General features: G+C 42.8%; 1 long non-coding RNA gene across 1 annotated transcript in view; it reads right to left on the bottom strand.

Annotated features, from left to right (window-relative positions):
• The window catches only part of LOC123979784, a 10,352-nt gene extending 1,681 nt beyond the window's left edge, over nucleotides 1–8,671 (bottom strand). The window contains exon 1 of the long non-coding RNA XR_006827331.1: nucleotides 8,413–8,671. This is a non-coding gene — a long non-coding RNA (uncharacterized LOC123979784). The remainder of the gene's footprint in view (nucleotides 1–8,412) is intronic.
• Nucleotides 8,672–11,104: the final 2,433 nt, after the last annotated feature.

Genomic DNA, 11,104 nt, shown 5'->3' with positions numbered 1-11,104 from the left:
CATACATAGAAAACCAATCACTTACTTTGAGTGATGCATGTTGTAAGTAGTGCAAAAGGTACCTCAGAGACATCAGTGAAAGATGTTGACGACGATGGTAACGGTCAACAGAAAGTTCTTCCCCGTGCTCACCCTGCAGCCATGATCAACCCAAGCTTCCTCACAGGTGAACACACACACACACACACACATTAATACAGACACCACGCCCCCGGTCACACCCACAGTAACTGATGACGTGACGATGCGCGTGCATGTACACTACAGTGCAAAGAAAAGAGAGGAAACCCAATAAAAACCCAAACAAACCCAGTGTATGGCTCCTACAATGATAATGCAAGTGAAGTCAGAGGCTTGAAATTTGACTCTGTGTTTAATTCTCTGGCATTTTTCCATGTCTGCCAGCCAGGCCTCCCACCCTGTATTGGCCATGATTTGTTTGAGGGTGTTGTGGCTTATGACCTTGCTATTTACATCAACTACTTTGTCAAGGTGAAGAAATTCTTCACGTATTTGCAGCTTAATCGTAGGATCAGGCAGTTTAGCTACAAGGAATCTGATGGTAATTGTCCACCCTCAGAGGTTTCTGAAAAGGGTGTAAAATTAGGTGGCCAGGCTGCAGAAAACTGGTCTTTGCTGAGGCTCCTCCCTCTTATTAACGGTAAAAAGATCACAGATACAGAGAATCCAGTATGGCAACTGACTGTTGAACTGAAAGAGGTAGTGGAGTTGATTTGTGCACCTAGAATATCGGTACCTCAGATTGCTCTGCTCAATGTTCAGATCCATGAATATCTAGAGGCAAGGAAAGAAATGTTTCCTGCGCACAAACTGAAGCCGAAGTATCATTACCTTACTCACTACCCTGCATTGATATTGAAACTTGGCCCACTTGTGCGGTTGTGGACAATGAGGTTCAAAAGCAAGCATTCATACTTGAGACTAAGATGTGTATGAAGAACACAAAATTTCAAAAACACTTTCCACGAACCACCAGCTACTACAAGCATACCTACATTCAGGTACCTTTTTTGCACCATTATTGGTGGTGAAGAACTCCACTCCTTTCCAAGCTGAACTGTACAACAATGCAGTGCAGACTGCTGTAGGAGCAACCATGATCAAGGAACCCAATGTTGTGGCAAGTACAGAGTTACAGTGGAAAGGCACTCAATACAAAAACGGGTTCTTTCTTTGTCTGAACCAAGGCGAATCAACTGAATTCAGACAAATTGAGCTCATACTGGGGAAGGAGGAGAAACGTGTATTTTATTGTTACACCTCACAACATCTCATATTTGATAGAGTATGGACTCTATGAAGTGAAGGAGGCAAGTCAGAGCATGAAGTGTATGAAAGGAGAACTTAAACTGGATTATTATCCATTACCGGAGTACAAGCTTTTTGGGACAAGAGTAATTTCCCTGAAACACATCATTGTTGATACAGATACTCCACAACACAATCCCAATGTAATTTAGCTGGAGATGTTTTTGGCCAGAGATGTTCAAGGCTGGCAGATACACTTGAGTTGTACATAAAGAACAATGATCTGAAAAATCAAATTATTAATCTTTCTCATCTCCCCTGTATAGTCATGGATGGAGGGAGAGATCTTGCTTCTTTCATTTCAAGAACTCTTCCAAAACCAAAGGAAATTGAGCCTTTGCTTGAGGCCCTTCAGGAATTGGAAGTCCAGGACCTTGACGACTTGAACTACACACAGCTCTTCGGCAGTCTGAGCTGACAAAATCAGATTTTAACCGTCTTCTTAACTTTTTAAAGCAGTGTGGAAAGTCCGTTTTTATCTCTGGTCCCATTCCCACAGTTGGTCGCAGTGCTGGACGCTTCAGTAGACTCCTTGGCCTCCACAACTGGCTCCAGTCCGCCTGCAGGGCTCACGGTTTGTGTTATGTCGATAACTTTAATATTTTCTGTGAAAGAATGTCTCTTTTTAAAACAGACAGACTTCACCCAAACAAACGGGGCTCAGAAATGTTAGCTGCTCACATACAGCATGTGGTGCGGTCCACACATGACTTACGTGAATGACTAATCATTCATGCAGCACACCTGGACACACCACCGGTCACTGGATAGAACTCTGTGTCACTGCCACAAACAACTGTCTCCACCTGCTGGCATGTAAAGCCGTCTGCTCCCAGCACTGTTCCAAAGACTTCTATTCCTGTCATCATCACGCATAGACCAGTAAACCGAAATGTGCACATCCCACACAGCAATCATAGTAATCTATGTAAGTAAAAGGATTAGGACAAATGAACCAACTCCAGCACCCAGAACAAACTCATTTAAAATGGCTCTCTTCAAAGTGAGATCACTTTCAAGTAAGACTTTTATCTTAAATGATTTTTTCTTGTCTGCAAATTTTTATTTATTTTTTTTCTTTAGATTTTATGTTTTTAACTGAATCATGGTTGCAGATGAATGACTACAGCCAGCTAGCTGAACTGTGTCCGCCTCAATATGATTGTTTCAACCGGGGGTCAGTGGTCGTGGTGGTGGGCTAGTGAGCGTGTATAGGAAATATTTAAAATGTCATCAAGTACGCTGTGATGAATTTAACTCCTTTGAAGTTCTCACTCTTAAAGTTGGAGAGCTGCAACCTATCATATTTGTTATAATTTATCGCCCCCCAAAACCGCCTGGAGGATTTTTATCAGAGCTTCCTGAATTTTTAGCTACTCTGGTTTTAAATTATGACAGAATTGTTCTTTGTGGCGATTTTAATATTCATGTTGATGACCCCAACAATGTTAATGGAACTGACTTTTTAAATATGGCCACTTCTTTTAACTTCAAACAACATGTCAAAGGGCAAACACATAACCGTGGTCATACACTGGACTTGGTTTTTACCCTGGGTGTCATGACATGACCATATCTAACCACAGATGTATTGTTTTTAGCTGCGATTTGCCTGTTACTCATGCCGCCTCACCAAGCTCCGTGTGTTCCTGCATCTTTAATGAACAAAGGGTTTCAAAGTTTTGCGCATTCTTTCAGAGCCAAAGCCAACACCTGTCTGATTCCAACACCAACGATCTGGTCGATCACTTCAATCATATCTGCTTGTCGTCACTAAATATTATTGCTCCTCTAAAGGTTAGGCCTACGTCTAAAGCTAGTAAGCAACCCTGGATAAATGACAGCATTCGCAGCCTTAAAAAGGGAATGCAGGAAAGCAGAGCGCAGATGGAAAAAAATCCAGTCTCCAAGTCCATTACCTCAGGATGTGAGAACACACTATTTTTCTGAACTCATTACTACACATAAACACAATCCCAGGTTTCTGTTTAAGACTGTGGATCAGCTGGTAAACCCAACCTCTCCTTGTGCCTCAGCTGGAAGTAATGATGATGACTGTGAATTGTTTTTATCTTATTTTACCAATAAGGTGGTGTCAATCAGAGCCTCTATTACCCCCACGGCCTCTTACTCAGAGGTTCCTCACCAGCAACAAGAGAGTTTTAACCAGTTTTGTCCCATGTACTTGTCTGAGCTTTTAAAAACAGTATCACAAATGAGTGTCCTCCAGCCCACTTGATGTAATACCTACAAAATTTTTACTGAAAGTAATGGATTCTGTTGGGCCCCATTTGATCTCTGTTTTTAACAGCTCCCTATCTACTGGTTGTGTCCCTGATTATTTTAAAACGGCTTTCGTGAACCCGCTTTTAAAGAAACCTGGTTTAGATCCCTCCCTCCCACATAATTTTAGACCAATTTCAAAACTGCCTTTTATTGCAAAGATTCTAGAAAGAATTGTGTCCAAACAATTGCTCACTGTACTGGAAAATAACAAATTATTTGAAAAGTTTCAATCTGGTTTCAGGAAGTACCACAGCATTGAGACTGCCCTGCTTAAAGTCACCAATGACCTTTTAATGTCTGCTGATGAAGGTATGTGCTCAGTCCTGGTACTCCTGGACCTTAGCGCTGCTTTTGACACCATTGATCACAACATCATGTTAGATAGGCTGAGGCACTGTGTGGGGATCTCTGGTACTGCTGTTGTAAGGCTGGACAGAACAGACCCAAACGCAACGCTCAGAGGGAAGGAGATTTATTGAGGTGATGGAGGAGAGGTGGACGCCGGGGGACGTGGCCACGGAGGACCGAGGAGCAGGCGAGGCGCAGGTGGTGAGGTGAGGAGCGGGGGGAGCCGGGAGGAAGCCCGAGAGGAGAGGAGAGGAGAGGACCGGAGGATGAGCCCAGCCGACAGAACGGAGGACGAGGGAGAGTGAACCGGGTTGGTAGCAACGACGATCAAGCGATGATGGTGCTGAGAACCGGGGTTGAAATACAGGCAGGGATGAGGTTGATTACTGGCAGGTGTGGCAGGCTGACGAAGTAGCTGATGAGGTGCAGGTGCGGGTTTTTGGCTGGGCTCAGGAGTGGAGGGAGTGGAGGGAGAGAAAGAGGGGAAGAGAACACAGGGAGGCAGGCAGAGCAAAACAATTGGAGAAATATGGCGACAAAAAGGAAACCAGGACACTCACCGTCAGCCGGGCTGTCCCCACAACAACTGCCTTAGAATGTCTATGAAGATTCTCAGTCATCCAGGTTATAGTTATCCAACGAAGGTTAAAGTCAAGGCCAACTGGACTTGGTTGAAGATACTGGAAGACGTTTCGTCCCTCATCCAAAGGACTTCTTCAGTTCTGACTGACTGGCAGGGAAACTCAGCTATTTAACCTCAGTGGGGTCGTTTGCCAGGGTCATCGATACTGCTGGTTCATTAGTGTTCCTGGTTGCTGTAACGAAAGTTGTTACAGTCGTTAGGCCTACCGGTGGCCGAGACTGAACGACCAACGTTGGTATCTTCAGCTGAGGCCAATAGGTTACGTTTGTTGAGTTTCCTGGGAAGTGATGAAAGGACAGCATTGTAAGTGGGGGATAAGTGGTGGCGTAGACCCCCTTCTCGGTTCAATGACGGCTTCTCGACCCGGGTGTAGATGGCTTCCTTGACACCTCTTTCAAACCATCCATCTTCTCTGTCTAAAATGTGCAACTGGTGGTCCTCAAACGAGTGTCCTCTGTCCTTCAAATGTAAGTAGACTGCAGAGTCTTGACCTGAGGAGTTGGCCCTTCTGTGTTGAGCCATGCGTTTGTGTAGTGGTTGTTTAGTCTCCCCAATATACAGGTCTGTGCATTCCTCACTGCATTGGACCGCATACACTAGATTGCTTTTCTTGTGTTTGGGTGTGCGGTCTTTGGGGTGTACCAGCATCTGTCTTAGTGTGTTCTTGGGTTTAAAAAACACAGGGATGTTATGTTTGTTGAAAATCCCCCTGAGTTTCTCTGATACTCCAGACACGTATGGAATCACAATGTTGTTGCGTTTGACCTTCTTTTCCTCATCTTGGTCTGTGTGTGTGGGTTTTCTGTAAACACCAATCTGCAGGCTCCTGTCCTCTTCAATGTGTACAGCGCAGTCCAGGAAGGCCAAACTGTTGTTGTGAACATATTCTCGTGTGAACTTGATGTTGCTGTCCACAGAGTTGATGTGTTCTGTGAAGGCTTGCACTTCCTGGCTTTTAATTTTGACCCAGGTGTCGTCCACATATCTGTACCAGTGGCTCGGTGCTGTTCCTCTGAAGGAGTTGAGGGCTTTGTTCTCCACTTCTTCCATGTAGATGTTTGCCACAATCGGGGATACCGGTGAGCCCATGGCACAGCCATGCTTCTGTCTGTAGAATCCTCCGTTGTACTGGAAGTAGGTGGTGTTTAGACAGAGGTCGAGTAATTTACAGATCTGGTCAGGGCTGAGGCTAGTTCTGTTGTCCAGGGTGTTGTCTTGTGGTAGCTGTTTCCTAACGGTTTCTACTGCCTCTATGGTGGGGATGCAGGTGAACAAAGAAGTCACGTCATAGGATACCATGGTTTCATCTGGATCCGGTTTTAGTCCTCGAACTTTGTTTACAAAGTCAATAGAGTTTTGGATGTGGTGAGGCGTGTTTCCCACCAAAGGAGCTAAGATGGTAGAAATGTGTTTGGCAATGTTGTAGGTGACCGAGTTAATGCTGCTGATAATCGGCCTGAGTGGGACTCCTTCTTTGTTTATCTTGGGTAGTCCATAAATACATAGAATGGCTTCTCCAGGATACAAATGGTAATATTGTTCACGGGTGATGGTGTTGTCTTTCTGTAGCTGTTGTAGACATTCTATGGCCTTTTTCTTGTATCCGCTGGTTGGGTCTCGTCTCAGTGTCTCATATGTGTTTGTGTCCATTAGTAGTGTGTCGACTTTGTTCTGGTAGTCCGCTGTGATAAGGACTACCGTGCATCTTCCTTTGTCAGCAGGTAGGATAGTGATGTTTTGATCCTTGCTCAGAGATGTCACAGCCTTCCTTTCTTGGATGGTGAGGTTGGAAGGGGGGGCCTTCGCATTAGAAAGGGCTGCAGATACCTTTAGTCTGAGCTGTTTCGCTTCTGTTTCTGTTAATTTGTTTTTCCTAATGGCCGATTCTGTGGCTGTGATGAGGTCTACTATAGGTAGTTGCTGTGGTGTAATGGCGAAGTTTAATCCTTTGGCCAGAACGTCTTTCTCTGGTTGGGTGAGTTCCCTATCTGACAAGTTTTTCACCCATCTGTTGTCTGTTTCATGTGTTGTGGGGTTGTTGTCCTTTCTCCTGTTCTGTTAGTGCAGCTTGCTCTGGACTGTGGGTTTTTGAATTTCCGGGTCTGTCTTTCTTTGCTCTTGTCCTCTTGTCCATGACCTTTCCCAGTGCTGTACTGGGCAGATATGTTTCTAGTTTGTGGTGTATGTTGTCCAATTCTTTGTTCAGGGCTTCAATTGTGAAATGTATCTGTCTCACTCTCTCATTCAGTAGCTGGTGTTACGCTTTCTCCAGGATTATTCCGGCTCTGTGTTCTTTTACCGTGGAGCCTAAGTGTAGGCTGTTGGGAATAAGTTTGTTTTGTCGGCATCTCAGGTTAAATCGTAGATGGTTCCTGTAGTCTGCAATTTTCCTGGCTGTCCTTTCATACTCCCAATCTGAGGGTGTTCATCCCGAAATGATTAGAAGTCCTTTGGATGAGCGACGAAACGTCTTCCAGTATCTTCAACCAAGTCCAGTTGCCCTTGACTTTAACCTTCGTTGGATAACTATGACCTGGGTGACTGAGAATCTTCATAGACATCTATAATAATGTTGTTAGGATACAGGCATTTCATAGGACACAAGCATAAAGCAGATTTATGTGTCTTGTCACTAACACAGACTTCAGTGTGCAAATCCACACTTCACTGATAAACCACAGAAGTGTTGAGTAACAACAGGCTGCATGAGCTCCTGGCAGGTGCCTGTTCTCGGCTGTTCTCACGTGTCCAAAATACCTGCTATGCACCATGGACCGACTGGTGATGGTGAATGTCTCCTTCCTAATGTTATCTGCCCATTTTGCCCTTTTATCAGCATCAGTTTGAGTGAGAACTTACACACAGACTGAGCAAAACTCCATACAGCTGACAGCACTCTTCATAGGCCATACTATACTGCTTTTCTTCATTTTAGTAGCCGACAGCCTTGCTGAATAGCTAAGCTAGCTTGCTTTCTGAAAATGCTAAGGTGATCAGATTGATGAAAACACTGCTTACAAAAACAAACAGTAAATACTATCAACAGTATGTACACAGTTAACTGTGAAAGTGGCTAAAATAAGGATGAGAGCACTGTAAGGAGATCGATGGTGACATTAATGGTACTGTAGAGGTGATGTCAATCTCAAAAGTACTGAACCCTAATAAGTATTCTCTCGCTCATTTTTCCAGGTCTTCATTGAGGTACACACACAGCCCCTTGAGTATGCATTCCCGCCAAAAATCAATGTCATCATCCTAAGTCAGTCCTTAAAAATGTCATCATATACACAACATTTCTTTAGTACCTTCATTACCAAACAACCAAAATGCTGCATAAATGTCAAAACTACAGGCAGACTCAGTAGAATTTGTGGTCTGTGAAAACAAATACTGCACCTTATAACCTTCAAGGCAGCAGGATTTATTACAGGGCTGTATTAGACTGCATTAGATTTTACCTAAGATTGACGCAAGAAAATACCCAGGATCTTTTGAAAGTCTTGACAATCTAATTTAAACAGCGTTTCCCACAGAATGATAGTGCAGTCGATGTTGACTATCAGCTATATACAGCTTGCTAGCCTTGAAAATCTAGCTGAATTCTAACATTAAAAATAAAAGTCACCCTCATTAGCATAGCTAACGTTAGCAAGTAGCAACGTTAGCTAACCTTAGCATTACCATTAACTATTCATGTTGCTCGTTTTTGCTAACTTAGTCCTTAAAAACCTCAGCTCAGTGAACATAATGCGTCTAACAGGAATATCTATAATGCAGACAGACATTTGACAAGATTTAATTACCTTTACCTTGTGGAGAACTCTCCAAGCATTGAAGGGCTTTAGCAAAGCTAACGCTAACGAGTGGTAATGTTAGCTAACCTTGACTTTGACATTGACTAATTCGTGTTGCTCGATGTTACTGGCAGATAAAAACCTCAACACAGTCACGATGCACCTAACGTGACTACATCCATTTCTGACCAACATATGACAAAGTTGTATTAACCATTACTGTGTGAAGAGCTGTACAGACTGATGAATTCAACCGACCAAATCAAAAAAATGGCGCCCTTGGTGAAGTTTTCATTCAAAGAGCTGCTCCCAGTGGGCGGAGTTTCCAGACAAAACATAAAAACTTCCTTTGCCCTTAACATGACTGAGACTTAAAAATTAAATATCTCTCAAGATTAGAATAATTCTACATGATTGACATATTTTCAGAGAAGGAACATAAATCAGTTGTGTCATGTATGCTTTTTTCAGTGTGGTTTACACCAGTACAAAGTGGCTTCCTTAGAGGGAGAAGTATTATGGATGCTGTAATTTCCCTTGATAATGATATTAAGAAAGCAATGGTGAATAAAGAAGTATTAATGGCTTTTTTTCTTGATATTGAAAAGGCGTATGACATGCTGTGGAAGGAGGGCAGATGCTTAACTGGATACAAAATTTCTTGAAGAACAGGAGCATTGATTGATTTAATTTAATGACCACACAGCCAGGCTGGTGGAATTTGTTTCCAGTACAGCTTTTTGATACAGGTTCCAACATTTAGACAATAGATATTTAGACATTAACATATAAAGTAACATACATGTACATACAGACACCACATTACTATATATAATACATAATACATGAGGGATCATGCTTAATCCACTATCCTCAGCGTTCAGAGATCAGAGTTCAGAATGTGTATCGCTTTTGGAATAAAACTGTTTTTAAAGCGAGTTGTTCTGCAGACTATTGTCCTGTAATGCCTCCTAGAGGGCAGTAGTTTGAAGGCGAAGTGTGCAGGATGGGAAGCATCAGAAATTATCTTGTGGGCTCTGCATAGTGTCCGTTTGTGATAGAGTGATTCAAGGGATGATAAAGATGAACCGATAACTTTAGATGCTCTGTTAATGATACGCTGTAATTTCTTCCGGGAAAATGAGTCAAGACTGCCAAACCAGACTGTGATGGATGAGATGAGGATGCATTCAAGTTAGGGTTGAAAATGCATTTTCAGATGGCACAGGTATTGATAATGGAACACCTCAGGGAAGTGTAATAAGTCCAGTCCTTTTCAACATTATGATAAATGATATATTTGAAGGAAGTGGGAATAATTTTGGAAAATCTCTGTTTGCAGCCGATGGGGCCATCTGGAAAAGGGGCAGGAATATCAAACAAATAACTGAGCAAATGCAAGTAACACTGAACAAGGTAGCCAGTTGGGGTGAACAGTGGGGATTTAAGATCTCAGTAGATAAGTCAAAGTACATAATATTTGGTAATAAGAAAACTGAATGTGGTGGTTTATTTTTGTATGAACAAGCAATTGAGAGGGTAAAAGAATTCAAAATTTTGGGTGTGCACTTCGTTGAGAAGCTAACATGGAGAAAGCAAATAATTAATGTAGTAAACGAGTGTGAAAAAGTGATATACAGGTGCTGGTCATATAATTAGAATATCATCAAAAAGTTTATTTATTTCAGTAATTCCATTCAAAAAGTGAAACTTGGATATTATATTCATTCATTACACACAGACTGATATATTTCAAATGTTTATTTCATTTAATTGTGATGAATAAAACTGACAACTAATGAAAATCCCAAATTCAGTATCTCCGAAAATTAGAATATTACTTAAGACCAATAAAAAAAAAGGATTTTAGAAATGTTGCCAACTGAAAAGTATGAGCGTGTACAGAACTCAATACTCGGGGCTCCTTTTGCCTGAATTATTGCACCAATGCGGCGTGGCGAGTCGATCAGTCTGTGGCACTGCTCAGGTGTTATGAGAGCCCAGGTTGCTCTGATAGTGGCCTTCAGCTCTTCTGCATTGTTGGGTCTGGCGTATCGCATCTTCCTCTTCACAATACCCCATAGATTTTCTATAGGGATAAGGTCAGGCGAGTTTTGCTTGGACCTCAGAAAACACAGTGGACCAACACCAGCAGATGACATGGCACCCCAAACCATCACTGAGTGTGGGAACTTTACACTGGACTTCAAGCAACGTGGATTCTGTGCCTCTCCTCTCTTCCTCCAGACTCTGGGACCTTGATTTCCAAAGGAAATCCAAAATTTACTTTCATCAGAGAACATAACTTTGGACCACTCAGCAGCAGTCCAGTCCTTTTTGTCTTTAGCCCAGGCGAGATGCTTCTGACGCTGTGTCTTGTTCAAGAGTGACTTGACACAAGGAATGCGACAGCTGAAACCCATGTCTTGCATATGTGTGTGTGTGGTGGTTCTTGAAGCACTGACTCCAGCTGCAGTCCACTCTTTGTGAATCTCCCCCACATTTTTGAATGGGTTGTTTCACAATCCTCTCCAGGGTGCGGTTATACCTATTGCTTGTACACTTTTTTCTACCACATCTTTCCCTTCCCTTCGCCTCTCTATTAATATGCTTGGACACAGAGCTCTGTGAACAGCCAGCCTCTTTAGCAATGACCTTTTGTGTCTTGCCCTCCTTGTGTAAGGTGTCAATGTCGTCTAAG

Source organism: Micropterus dolomieu, linkage group LG01 (assembly GCF_021292245.1).
Source record: "Micropterus dolomieu isolate WLL.071019.BEF.003 ecotype Adirondacks linkage group LG01, ASM2129224v1, whole genome shotgun sequence".
In the NCBI taxonomy this organism is placed as follows: Eukaryota; Metazoa; Chordata; class Actinopteri; order Centrarchiformes; family Centrarchidae; genus Micropterus; species Micropterus dolomieu.
This window is presented reverse-complemented; position numbering and strand designations above follow the sequence as displayed.